General features: G+C 42.6%; 1 protein-coding gene across 6 annotated transcripts in view; it reads right to left on the bottom strand.

The window, feature by feature from the left end:
• Window positions 1-13,965, bottom strand: part of SPI1 (Spi-1 proto-oncogene) — a 64,515-nt gene that overhangs the window by 8,091 nt on the left and 42,459 nt on the right. The gene's annotated exons all lie outside the window — the stretch shown is intronic.

Here is a 13,965-nt window from a genome sequence, read left to right as displayed (position 1 = left end):
CATAAAACTTTCCTAAAGCACATTTTAAAGCATGTTTCATCGCAACGTGGGCCAGAACTCTGACTTCTTTGTCTCATGAAACCTCTCCTCATCTTTATCCTAGAGTTACAGATTTTTTTGCTTTAAGAGATTTTTGCATAATCTCGAGCCATGGCGACTTGATGGATGAACGATCTATAGGAAGGAAGGTTGATCTTGTGGAAGCCTTGATAAGTCCACCAGGGTCTTTATCTTGATTGTACCAAGCCATTGGGTTGCTGGTCTTCGTCTTCGCCTTGTTTCTTCTATTCTTCCGACCATGATGTCTTTCTCCAGTGATTGATCTCCTCGTATGATGTGTCCATGGTAGACAAGTCGTAGCTTGGTGATCCTTGCCTCCAGTGACATGTCTGGCTTCATTTGTTCCAAACTTGATTTGTTTTTTTCTTCTTGCCATCCATGATATTGATAACATCCATCTCCAGCACCACATTTCAAAGGCGTTGATTCTTCTTGTCTTGTTTCTTTAGCATCCAGGTTTCGCATCCTTATGTTACCACAGAAAAGACCAGACTATGTAGGAGCTGTGTCTTCATCGCTAGTGAAATCTTCCACGATTTGAAGACCTTGTCCAGTGACTCCATTGTTGATTTGCCCATAGCGATTATCCTACTGATTTCCGGTGTTGTCGCTCCATCGTGAGTGATCATAGATCCAAGTAGCTTGAAGTCCTTTACAACTTCCAGTTCATCACCGTCCATCTCAAATGTGTCCCGATCGTACCTGGCAGTAGTCAATATCTTTGTCTTGTGTTGAGTTGCAGTCCCATATACGAGCTTTCCATTTTGAAACTCAGTAATAAGTCCTTCATTCCATCTAGACCTACAGAATGTCCACCTTTTATTCCTAAACTTGGTGATTAACATTAAAGGGGTTATCTGCTTTGGATGATCCCAACTTGTCAAGAACACCTTCTAATAATAGGCTGATCTCAGTCTCCTCAGTCTCTTCCTGCTGGGACCTCAGTGATCAGCAGTAATCCATGTGCTGGGACCTGTGATCAGCAGTAATCCATGTGCTGGGACCTCAGTGATCAGCAGTAATCCATGTGCTGGGACCGCAATGATCAGCAGTAATCCATGTGCTGGGACCTCAATGATCAGGAGTAATCCATGTGCTGGGACCTCAGTGATCAGCAGTAATCCATGTGCTGGGACCTCAGTGATCAGCAGTAAGTCATGTGCTGGGACCTCAGTGATCAGCAGTAACCCATGTGGGAACCTGGTAGTAAGTGTTTAATTTCCCTGCAGCTCCCCAGCAGGGGGAATAAAGTATTACACGGTGCTGATCATATCAATGAGATGTCTGGGTAATGCAGGACAAGTTCTCTGGAGCATAAGGATCTCAATGTAACATCTCTCTGCTCTGTAGGCTGTATGAACATAGTTTTTCTTACAAAAAAACCCTATCGATGACCAGGCTTACCTCGACAAAACCTAGCACAGAGAGAAAGTAAGCAAAGCTAACTCCGAAGTCCAAGATGGAGTGGGATCAGAAAATACTAAACTACATGTAGAAAAATACAATATACTTAAAAGAAGTGAAGAGAGTAAGAGACAATATCTGGGGGATAAGGGGGGAATAAATCACTGGAGGCCTTCTTTAATGAACCTAAAGTGGTGAAAGATAAAAATTATATTTAGATTTCAGAAGTCAATAAGGAAGGAATATAGTTTGATGTAATTCTAGAGTTCCTGTTATTTTAGGATTACAAAAGATTGGAAGGGAAGTAATTTCACATATTCTGCGCCATCTGTGACATCACCAACCAATCAGAAACTAGCCTGCTATAGAGACTGTGTGACATCACTGTGCTCCCTCTATGACATCACCAACCAATCAGAAACTAACCTGCTACAGAGACTGTGTGACATCACTGTGCTCCCTCTATGATGTCACAAACCAATCAGAAACTAGCCTGCTACAGAGACTGTGTGACATCACTGTGCTCCCTCTATGACATCACCAACCAATCAGAAACTAACCTGCTACAGAGCCTGAGGGACATCACTGTGCTCCCTCTATGACATCACCAACCAATCAGAAACTAGCCTGCTACTGAGCCTGTGTGACATCACTGTGCTCCCTCTATGACATCACCAACCAATCAAAAACTAACCTGCTACAGAGCCTGTGTGGCATCACTGTGCTCCCTCTATGACACCACCAACCAATCAGAAACTAGCCTGCTACAGAGACTGTGTGACATCACTGTGCTCCCTCTATTACATCAGCAACCAATCCGAAACTAACCTGCTACTGAGCCTGTGTGACATCACTGTGCTCCCTCTGCGACATCACCAACCAATCAGAAACTAGCCTGCTACATAGACTGTGTGACATCACTGTGCTCCCTCTGTGACCTGAGCCTGTGTGACATCACGGTGCTCCCTCTATTACATCACCAACCAATCAGAAACTAACCTGCTACAAAGACTGTGTGACATCACTGTGCTCCCTCTATGACATCACCAACCAATCAGAAACTTGCCTACTACTGAGCCTGAGTGACATCACTGTGCTCCCTCTATGATGTCACCAACCAATCAGAAACTAACCTGCTACTGAGCCTGTATGACATCACTGTGCTCCCTCTATAACATCACTAACCAATCAGAAACTAGCCTGCTACAGAGACTGTGTGATATTACTGTGCTCCCTCTGTGACATCACCAACCAATCAGAAACTAACCTGCTACAGAGACTGTGTGACATCACTGTGCTCCCTCTCTATGACATCACCGACCAATCAGAAACTAGCCTGCTACAGAGACTGTGTGACATCACTGCTCCCTCTATGACATCACCAACCAATCAGAAACTAGCCTGCTACAGAAAACGTGTGACCTCATTGTGCTGGCTCCATGACATCATCAAGAATTGAGAAACTAACTGTAATAACTATGACATCACAAGGTAATCTAGAACTATTGAACAGACTAATGTACGGCTGGAATTCGCCCTATGAGGGCAGGTGGACATTACAGAGGATGGTCTCCTAAACTCAACAAGCCAGATTGGAGAGCTAGCGACATAGAGAATCTTCCTCTTTGGTTAACCCTGACCATTTTATATTACATGGTCAACCATTCATTTTAATTTTCAGCATGTAATACCACATTTCCCCTCTAGTGGCCGCTGCAGGAGAGATTTGCAGGCAGCTGCCATAGAAGCCACCTTGATGCAAATTAGCGCATCAGTTGTAGATTCCAGCTCTTATTTGTGCATACAATCCTTCATTACCATCTGCAATTGCTCCATGTATGAAATATCTCCCTTATTAAATGCATCAGTATTTTTTTTATTTTAAACATCTAGGCTTTTAAAAATATATATTTTTTCATATCACCCATTATGCGATTTTCCAAATTTGACAATATTGTAGAAAATATTGCAGATACATGTATCTGCATGACTCGTCACACACAGGACACGATAGATTTTGATAGTAATGCTTTTCCTCCAGCTCCAGTCTAATGCTTTCCTGTAGATGTTATTTTTTTGTCAAATTCACAAATTTATCATTATCAAGTTGTTGTTTTTTTCACTTTGGACAATCTTTTTGTGTTAGAAGGGTCCTAGGAATATAGACTGATTATGGTTTCACCCGCTGCTGGGATCCTCAGTGATCAGCAGTAATCTGTTGGCCAGCAAGTGTTCAATTTCCCCACAGCACCCCCACAGGAGAAACAAAGTATTACAGAGAATCTATTGAATTAATGTGAATCGTATTATTATCAGGCGCATTTTTAAAGTCATTTTTTTGTGTAAGAAATAACTTTACGGTCTCTGGAGTTTGCACCAAATTTACAAAATATCACACATTGTTTGTTAAATTTGTCACATCATTAAACAATATACTTCTATCCAGAAATGTTACTCTACTTTTTGTGTCCCTACTGGAGTGAGTGTGCAACTTTTTTAAATGATGTTAAACCCTCCACATACAAAGTGGGAGACAAAATGCTAATTTGCTAATAAACTATGATTTTGGTGCACAAAAAAAAATCACAAAGTATTGCAATTTGCTCCAAATATGAGTTTTTGGTGAGTTTTTGACGCTATGCATTTTTCTGCCCCCAAAATCGCTGTGTCTTAGGCTACTTTCACATTAGCGTCGTGCACTGCACGTCGCAATGCGACGTTGCGGCGCACCGACGCATACTGTGGAAGTGCCGCACAACGGGGGCAGCGGATGCTGTTTTTTAACGCATCCGCTGCCCCATTGTGAGGTGCGGGGAGGCGGGGGCGGAGTTCCGGCCGCGCATGCGCGGTCGGAAAAGACGGACACGACGCTCCAAAAAACGTTACAAGCAACGTTTTTTGGTGGCGACGGTCCGACGCAACACGACGCAACCGTCGCACTGCGTCGCTAATGCAAGTCAATGGAGAAAAAACGCATCCTGCAAGTACTTTTGCAGGATGCGTTTTTTCTACAAAACGACGCATAGCGACGTGCAGTGCACAACGCTAGTGTGAAAAAGGCCTTACAGTTCCAGCAGAAATCTCGTGCCCCTGCATATTTTTTACATTGCATAAACTGACCTGCGAGGTGTGCTTGAAGTCTGCAACATGGCAATTTCTGTTATGAATATGCTGCATTTTATGTGCAGATTATCCCCAGAAAATCCACAGATATAAAATGCATTTAATCCTCAGATGAAGTTTTTTATAAGGTTTTGTGAAAGCTAAATTAATTTAAAACGCCATAACAAAAAACGACAAGAAACACAGGGTTAAAAACACGGGAAACATGCACGTAAAAAAATGGAAATAACATGGAAATAACTTGAATTTATCTAGTAGGTGCAGAAAATCTACAACATCAAAAATTGCACATAAGTAATTTGTTTATACATGGACCAAATGTGTGACACTGTAAAACACAATAAGTTTCAACCTATTTCTAAATAATAATAATAATAAGACTTTAAAATGTATTTGATAGTACATGACATCTATCTATTATCTAACTATTATCTATCTACTGTATTATCTATTAGCTATCATCTATCTATTATTTATCTATTATCTATCTATTATCTAACTATCATCTATCTATTATTTATCTATTATCTAACTATTATCTATCTATTATCTAACTATTATCTATCTATCATCTATCTATTATCTATCTATCATCGATCATCTATCTATTAATCTATTATCTATCTATTATATATTATCTATCATCATCTATCTATTATATATTATCTATCTATTATCTATCATCTATTATCTATTATCTATCTATTATCTATCATCTATTATCTATCTATCTATTATATATTATCTATCTATTATCTATCATCTATCAATCATCTATTTTTGATCATCTATCTATTATCTATTAATCATCTATCTATTCTGTCTATTATTTATCTATTATCTATTTATCATCTATTATCTATCTATCATCGATCATCTATCTATTATCTATCAATCTATTATCTATCATCTATCTATTATCGATCAGCTATCTATTATCTATCTATTATCTATCTAATATATATTATCTATCTATCATCTATTATCGATTATCTATCTATTATCTAACTATTATCTATCATCTATCGATTATTTATCTATTATATATCATCTATCTATTATCTATCATCTATCTATCTATTATCTATGTATTATCTATCTATCTATCATCTATCTATCTATTATCTATCATCTATCTATCAGCTATCTATCATCTATCTATTTTTGATAATCTATCTTTTATCTATTAATCATCTATCTATTATCTGTCTATTATTTATCTATTATCTATCTAGTATCTATCTACTATTATCTATCATCTATCTATTATCTAACTATTATATATCTATCATCTACCTATCTATTATCTATCATCTATCTCTCTATTATCTATCTATTATCTGACTATTATCTATCAATCTATTATGTATCTATGATCTATCTATGATCTATCTATTATCTATCTCATACTTATCTTCCTATAAATGTATCTATATCTCATATCTATCCATCTGTCTAAAACAAAACACAATTTTTACAGACACGTATCCGATCCATCATTGTGAAACCTCTGGGACATTTAGATGTGTACATGGAATAGTGTCTGAGGTTGTGGTGTCTTACGACCGATTTCCAGATATTTCTTACGACTCACATTTCTGGTAACAATACTAATTATTAATAAATTATTAACACATTGGGATGGTCAGATGAAAGGGAATAGCATTCACAATAATTATACATATTGGGCACCAGGGCCAGGTATGTCTATCGCACTCCATAAAGCTGCACGCATGCTAATAACAATGGTCGATACCACAATGCCCTCCAATGCCAGACGCAATGCCCTCCAATGCCAGACGCAATGCCCTCCAATGCCAACCACAATGTCCTCCAATGCCATCCACAATGCCCTCCAATGCCAACCACAATGCCCTCCAATGCCAGCCACAATGCCCTCCAATGCCAACCACAATGCACTCCAATGCCAGCCACAATGCTCTCCAATGCCAACCACAATGCCCTCCAATGCCATCCACAATGCCATCCGCAATGCCATCCTCAATGCCCTCCAATGCCATCCGCAATGCCCTCCAATGCCATCCACAATGCCCTCCAATGCCATCCAAAATGCCCTCCAATGCCATCCACAATGCCCTCCAATGCCATCCACAATGCCATCCGCAATGCCCTCCAATGCCATCCACAATGCCCTCCAATGCCATCTGTAATGCCCTCCAATGCCATCCACAATGCCCTCCAATGCCATCCACTATGCCCTCCAATGCCATCCACAATGCCCTCCAATGCCATCCACAATGCCCTCCAATGCCATCCACAATGCCCTCCATTGCCAGCCATGTTGATCCTGTCTTTTGACGTTGGGGTGCATGTCGCAGGCTCAGGATACACGTCAGGTGCCAGCAGTGATCAAGGAGGGCGGCACCTGCTACAACTGAGCAGGAGGGAGGGATCCACTTTCTGGGACTGATCAAAAGTGGAAAACAAAATCACACATTAAAGTTTGAATAATCATCTACAATGTTACAATTTGTTACCTTATTTACAAACATCTGAATAATAAAAAATATGAACACATTTGTATCACTGCGTCCATAACTGTTGTGAATTCCGTTCTCGGGCTCCCTCCTGTGGTCGTGAATGGTACTTTGGTGAGTTCTGTCCTTGGACACCCTCTGGTGGTTTTCAGTGGAACTGCTGATCTTTGAGGTTGGCTTTCTCAGCTGCCCTCGTTTATTGCTGCTGCTGACTTCCCTATTTAACTCTGCCCAGGTCGTTAGTTCATGCCAGCTGTCAATGTCTCAGTACTGGTTCAGATCTCTCTTGGAATTCTCAGATGACCTGACTACTCCAGCAGAAGCTAAGTCCTTGCTAGTCATTTGCTGTTCATTGGTTTTTTTAATATATTTTTCAGTACATGCTATGTTTCAGTCCAGCCTGCTATTATGATATTTTCTTGCTAGCTGAAAGCTCTGGGGGTGCAGAGCTGCACCTCCACACCGTGAGTCGGTGTGGAGGTCTTTTTGCACACTCTGCGTGGTTTTTGTAGTTTTTTATACTGACCGCATAGTTCCCTTTCCTATCCTCTGTCTTTCTAGAGAAGATTCGGCCTCCTTTGCTAAAATCTGTTTCATTCCTGTGTTTGTCACTTCCCTCTTAACTCACAGTTAATATTTGTGGGGGGCTACCTTTACTTTGGGGAATTTCTCTGAGGCAAGGTAGGCTGCTATTTCTATCTTTAGGGGTAGTTAGCTCTTAGGCTGTGAAGAGGCGTCTAGGGAGAGTTAGGTACGCTCCACGGCTATTTCTAGTGTGTGTGATAGGATTAGGGATTGCGGTCAGTAGAGTTACCACTTCCTCAGAGCTTGTCCCAGGTTTTCTGTTTTAACCATCAGGTCACTTCGGGTGCTCCTAACCACCAGGTCATAACAGTACAGCTGGCCAACAAAGTGTTAATGCATCTCAAAAGAGGGATAAGAGAAGCCCTGAGTCAATTTTTTTTTTCTTTGCAGCTTGTTTTGTCTTTCTTTTCCCCTTAACCTCTGGGTGGTTCAGGACTCAGGTGTAGATATGGATATTCAAGGTTTGTCCTCTTGTGTGGATCAACTCACTGCTAGGGTACAGAGTATTCAAGATTATGTAGTTCAGAATCCGATGTTAGAGCCTAGAATTCCAATTCCTGATTTGTTTTCTGGGGATAGATCTAAATTTTTGAATTTCAAAAATAATTGCAGAATGTTTCTTGCTCTGAAACCCCGCTCCTCTGGTGATCCCATTCAGCAAGTACAGATTGTTATTTCTTTGTTGCGTGGTGACCCGCAAGACTGGGCATTCTCCCTTGAGCCAGGAAATCCTACATTGCTTAATGTGGATGCATTTTTTCTAGCGCTTGGATTGCTTTATGACGAACCTAATTCTGTGGATCAGGCAGAAAAGATCTTGCTGACTCTATGTCAGGGTCAGGATGAGGCAGAAGTATATTGCCAGAAGTTTAGAAAGTGGTCTGTGCTTACTCAATGGAATGAGTGTGCCCTGGCAGCAATTTTCAGAAAGGGTCTTTCTGAAGCCCTTAAGGATGTTATGGTGGGGTTCCCCACGCCTGCTGGTCTGAATGAGTCAATGCCTTTGGCCATTCAGATTGATCGGCGTTTGCGCGAGCGCAAAGTTGTGCACCATTTGGCGGTGTCCTCTGAGCGGAGGCCTGAGCCTATGCAATGTGATAGGACTTTAACCAGAGCTGAACGGCAAGAACACAGACGTCAGAATGGGCTGTGTTTTTACTGTGGTGACTCCTCTCATGCTATCTCTGATTGTCCTAAGCGCACTAAGAGGTTCGCTAGGTCTGTCACCATTAGTACTTTGCAGCCTAAATTTCTCTTATCTGTTACTCTGGTTTGCTCACTGTCGTCCTACTCTGTTATGGCATTTGTGGATTCGGGTGCTGCCCTGAACTTGATGGACTTGGAGTTTGCCAGGCGCTGTGGTTTTTCCTTGGAGCCTTTGCAGAGTCCTATTCAATTAAGGGGGATTGATGCTACGCCATTGGCCAAGAATAAACCTCAGTACTGGACTCAGCTGACCATGTACATGGCTCCCGCACATCAGGAAAATATTCGCTTTTTGGTGTTGCATAATTTGCATGATGTTGTCGTGTTGGGTTTGCCATGGTTACAGGTTCATAATCCAGTACTGGATTGGAAATCAATGTCTGTGTCTAGTTGGGGTTGTCAAGGGATACATGGTGATGTTCCTTTGATGTCAATTTCTTCTTCCACTCCTTCTGAAGTCCCTGAGTTTTTGTCGGATTACCAGGATGTATTTGATGAGCCCAAGTCCAGTGCCCTACCTCCTCATAGGGACTGTGATTGCGCTATTAATTTGATTCCTGGTAGTAAGTTCCCTAAGGGCCGACTGTTCAATTTATCTGTGCCAGAACATGCCGCTATGCGGAGTTATGTAAAGGAGTCCTTGGAGAAAGGGCATATTCGCCCGTCTTCATCGCCGTTGGGAGCAGGGTTCTTTTTTGTGGCCAAGAAGGATGGCTCTCTGAGACCCTGTATAGATTACCGCCTTCTCAATAAAATCACGGTCAAATTTCAGTACCCTTTGCCTCTGTTGTCTGATTTGTTTGCTCAGATTAAGGGGGCTAGTTGGTTTACCAAGATTGACCTTCGAGGGGCGTATAATCTTGTGCGTATTAAACAGGGCGATGAATGGAAAACAGCATTTAATACGCCCGAGGGCCATTTTGAGTACCTGGTGATGCCATTCGGGCTTTCTAATGCTCCATCTGTGTTTCAGTCCTTTATGCACGACATCTTCCGGAAGTATCTGGATAGGTTCATGATCGTATATTTGGATGATATTTTGGTCTTTTCAGATGATTGGGAGTCTCATGTAAGGCAGGTCAGGATGGTGTTCCAGGTCCTTCGTACTAATGCGTTGTTTGTAAAGGGCTCTAAATGCCTCTTTGGAGTTCAGAAGGTTTCCTTTTTGGGCTTCATTTTTTCCCCCTCTACTATCGAGATGGATCCTGTTAAAGGTCAGGCCATTTATGATTGGACTCAACCTACATCTGTGAAGAGTCTTCAGAAGTTCCTGGGCTTTGCTAATTTTTACCGTCGCTTCATCGCTAATTTTTCTAGTGTGGTTAAGCCTTTGACTGATTTGACGAAGAAAGGCGCTGATGTGGTGAATTGGTCCCCTGCGGCCGTTGAGGCCTTTCAGGAGCTTAAACGTCATTTTACTTCGGCCCCTGTGTTGCGTCAGCCAGATGTTTTGCTCCCTTTTCAGGTCGAGGTTGATGCTTCTGAGATTGGGGCAGGGGCTGTTTTGTCTCAGAGAAGTTCTGATGGCTCCTTGATGAAGCCGTGTGCTTTCTTTTCTAGAAAGTTTTCGCCTGCCGAGCGTAATTATGATGTCGGCAATCGGGAGTTGTTGGCTATGAAGTGGGCATTTGAGGAGTGGCGACATTGGCTTGAGGGAGCCAAACATCGCATGGTGGTCCTGACTGATCACAAGAATCTGACTTACCTCGAGTCCGCCAAGCGGTTGAACCTTAGACAGGCTCGATGGTCACTGTTTTTCTCCCGTTTCGATTTTGTGGTCTCATACCTTCCGGGATCTAAGAATGTGAAGGCTGATGCCCTTTCTAGGAGTTTTTTGCCTGATTCTCCGGGAGTCACTGAGCCGGCTGGTATTCTTAAAGAGGGGGTGATTCTGTCTGCCATCTCCCCTGATTTGCGGCGGGTGCTGCAGGAGTTTCAGGCTGATAGACCTGACCGCTGCCCAGTGGAGAAACTGTTTGTCCCTGATAGATGGACTAGTAGGGTTATTTCTGAGGTTCATTGTTCAGTGTTGGCTGGTCATCCTGGGATTTTTGGTACCAGAGATTTGGTTGCCAGGTCCTTTTGGTGGCCTTCCTTGTCACGGGATGTGCGTTCTTTTGTGCAGTCCTGTGGGACTTGTGCTCGGGCCAAACCTTGCTGTTCTCGTGCCAGTGGGTTGCTTTTGCCTTTGCCTGTCCCGAAGAGGCCTGGACACATATTTCCATGGATTTTATTTCTGATCTTCCTGTCTCTCAAAGGATGTCTGTCATCTGGGTGGTTTGTGATCGGTTTTCTAAGATGGTCCATTTGGTACCCTTGCCTAAATTGCCTTCCTCCTCTGATTTGGTTCCATTATTTTTTCAGCATGTGGTTCGTCTGCATGGCATTCCGGAGAACATTGTGTCGGACAGAGGTTCCCAATTTGTTTCTAGGTTTTGGCGGTCCTTTTGTGCTAAGATGGGCATTGATTTGTCTTTTTCTTCAGCGTTCCATCCTCAGACAAATGGCCAAACCGAACAAACCAATCAGACCTTGGAAACCTATCTGAGATGCTTTGTTTCTGCTGATCAGGATGATTGGGTGACCTTCTTGCCATTGGCCGAGTTCGCCCTTAATAATCGGGCTAGTTCTGCTACTTTGGTTTCGCCTTTTTTTTGTAATTCTGGTTTTCATCCTCGTTTTTCTTCAGGGCAGGTTTAGCCTTCTGACTGTCCTGGTGTGGATTCTGTGGTGGACAGGTTGCAACAAATTTGGACTCACGTGGTGGACAATTTGACGTTGTCTCAGGAGAAGGCGCAACGTTTTGCTAACCGCCGTCGCTGTGTTGGTCCCCGACTTCGTGTTGGGGATTTGGTTTGGTTGTCTTCTCGTTTTGTTCCTATGAAGGTTTCTTCTCCTAAGTTCAAGCCTCGTTTCATTGGTCCTTATAAGATTTCTGAAATTATCAATCCTGTGTCGTTTCGTTTGGCCCTTCCAGCTTCTTTTGCCATCCATAATGTGTTCCATAGGTCGTTGTTGCGGAGATATGTGGCGCCTATGGTTCCTTCCGTTGATCCTCCTGCTCCGGTGTTGGTTGAGGGGGAGTTGGAGTATGTGGTGGAGAAGATTTTAGATTCTCGTATTTCGAGACGGAAGCTTCAGTACCTGGTTAAATGGAAGGGCTATGGTCAGGAGGATAATTCCTGGGTTGTTGCCTCCGATGTCCATGCTGCCGATTTGGTTCGTGCCTTTCATTTGGCTCGTCCTGATCGGCCTGGGGGCTCTGGTGAGGGTTCGGTGACCCCTCCTCAAGGGGGGGGGTACTGTTGTGAATTCCGTTCTCGGGCTCCCTCCTGTGGTCGTGAATAGTACTTTGGTGAGTTCTGTCCTTGGACACCCTCTGGTGGCTTTGAGTGGAACTGCTGATCTTTGAGGTTGGCTTTCTCAGCTGCCCTCGTTTATTGCTGCTGCTGACTTCCCTATTTAACTCTGCCCAGGTCGTTAGTTCATGCCAGCTGTCAATGTCTCAGTACTGGTTCAGATCTCTCTTGGAATTCTCAGATGACCTGACTACTCCAGCAGAAGCAAAGTCCTTGCTAGTCATTTGCTGTTCATTGTTTTTTTGAATATATTTTTCAGTACATGCTATGTTTCAGTCCAGCCTGCTATTATGATATTTCCTTGCTAGCTGGAAGCTCTGGGGGTGCAGAGCTGCACCTCTACACCGTGAGTCGGTGTGGAGGTCTTTTTGTAGTTTTTTATACTGACCGCATAGTTCCCTTTCCTATCCTCTGTCTTTCTAGAGAAGATTCGGCCTCCTTTGCTAAAATCTGTTTCATTCCTGTGTTTGTCACTTCCCTCTTAACTCACAGTTAATATTTGTGGGGGGCTACCTTTACTTTGGGGAATTTCTCTGAGGCAAGGTAGGCTGCTATTTCTATCTTTAGGGGTAGTTAGCTCTTAGGCTGTGAAAAGGCGTCTAGGGAGAGTTAGGTACGCTCCACGGCTATTTCTAGTGTGTGTGATAGGATTAGGGATTGCGGTCAGTAGAGTTACCACTTCCTCAGAGCTTGTCCCAGGTTTTCTGTTTTAACCATCAGGTCACTTCGGGTGCTCCTAACCACCAGGTCATAACACATAACGGTCCAAACTATTAAAATATCGCGTTATCCATGGCGTACAGCGTGAACTCCATAACAAACTGTCAGAGTTGCTGTTTTGCGGTCACTTGGCCCCCAAAACACATAATAAACAAGCCATGAAAAAGCTGCATCTAACAAACAGGAAAATAACCGCAGCTCGTCTCACGAAAACAAAGGTGATGAAAAAAATAAATATGTGTCACTATATGGCGACACAAGCCGATGTTTATAAAAAAAATTTTTTTTATTATTTTAAAGAGGTAAAACAGAATATAAACTAAATAAATTTGGCATCGCCGAAATCGAACTAATCCACAGAATTAAGTTATTATTTTTTACTGCACGGTGATGTGTATAAATATTAAACTAAATAGAAAAAGCAATTGCGGATTTTCCTTTATACGGTGATGTCGACTGAAAAATAAAAAATACATGAACAATGATGGCGGAACGGATCGGTGGTGGATCTGAGATTCCTCAATAGAGACTTCCTGCTGGCACGGTTGGCAGTTGGATCAACACTGACCTTTACTCTTTGTTTCATTGCAGCCATTTGGTAAATTAAAAAAAGTTATTTTTTTTCTCATTAATGTACACTCTGCACCCCATCTTCACTGAAAAAAAAAACAAATGTAGTAATTTTTACAAATTTAATTTAAAAAAAACCTGAAATATCACATGGTCGTAAGTATTCAGACCCTTTGCTCAGTGTTGAGGAGAAGCCCCTTTTGAGCTAGTACAGCCATGAGTCTTCTTGGGAATGATGCAACAAGTTTTTCACCCCTGGATTTGGGGATCCTCGGCCATTCTTCCTTGCAGATCCTCTCCAGTTCTGTCAGGTTGGATGGTGAACGCTGGTGGACGCCATTTTCAGGTCTCCAGAGATGCTCATTGGGTTTAGGTCAGGGCTTTGGCTGGGCCAGTCAAGAATGGTCACTGTTGTGAAATTGGATTTTGGGCTCCCCCGG

Source organism: Ranitomeya variabilis, chromosome 2, assembly GCF_051348905.1.
Source record: "Ranitomeya variabilis isolate aRanVar5 chromosome 2, aRanVar5.hap1, whole genome shotgun sequence".
NCBI classification, from domain to species: domain Eukaryota; kingdom Metazoa; phylum Chordata; class Amphibia; order Anura; family Dendrobatidae; genus Ranitomeya; species Ranitomeya variabilis.
This window is presented reverse-complemented; position numbering and strand designations above follow the sequence as displayed.